Source organism: Penaeus monodon, chromosome 33 (genome assembly GCF_015228065.2).
Source record: "Penaeus monodon isolate SGIC_2016 chromosome 33, NSTDA_Pmon_1, whole genome shotgun sequence".
Taxonomy (NCBI): Eukaryota; Metazoa; Arthropoda; class Malacostraca; order Decapoda; family Penaeidae; genus Penaeus; species Penaeus monodon.
The window spans coordinates 26,360,805-26,361,207 of record NC_051418.1 but is presented as its reverse complement, the minus strand read 5'-3'; the positions used below and the strand labels follow the sequence as shown (position 1 = coordinate 26,361,207).

At 29.0% G+C, this 403-nt stretch overlaps 1 protein-coding gene across 1 annotated transcript in view; it reads right to left on the bottom strand.

The window, feature by feature from the left end:
- LOC119594193 (peroxisomal carnitine O-octanoyltransferase-like) overlaps positions 1 to 403 on the bottom strand; it is a gene marked incomplete at its 5' end in the record, with an annotated part of 4,436 nt that overhangs the window by 235 nt on the left and 3,798 nt on the right. The window contains 1 exon segment of the mRNA XM_037943261.1: positions 1 to 403.

Below are 403 nucleotides of genomic sequence, written 5' to 3'. Positions count from 1 at the left end.
GTCTTTGTCAATCTTCTTGTATAAATGACTGCTGCCAAACAACAGAAATAAAAGCATGTTTAAGATAAAATTTGGTAATATGTTACTATATAGTGTAATTAGCACCAAATTACCAGTGATGAATACAACATGCACACAACATTTCATTGACTGTTGCCTGAGATATGTTTTGATATTTGAATGGCAATCATTTGGAAGTATTTTCCATATACCACTCTAAGCCTATCAGTATAAACCTCTATTGATATAAACTTTGAGGTATTCTCTCTAACCAAAATTAAATATACATGTGTATTTTTCTGCTTTCTCTATTATCTGAAATAGTACAGCAGAAATGGTAAAAGAATTTTAAAAAAACATCTTTAACTAAAATGCAATTCCAGTCATTCTTGTTAATAATTCC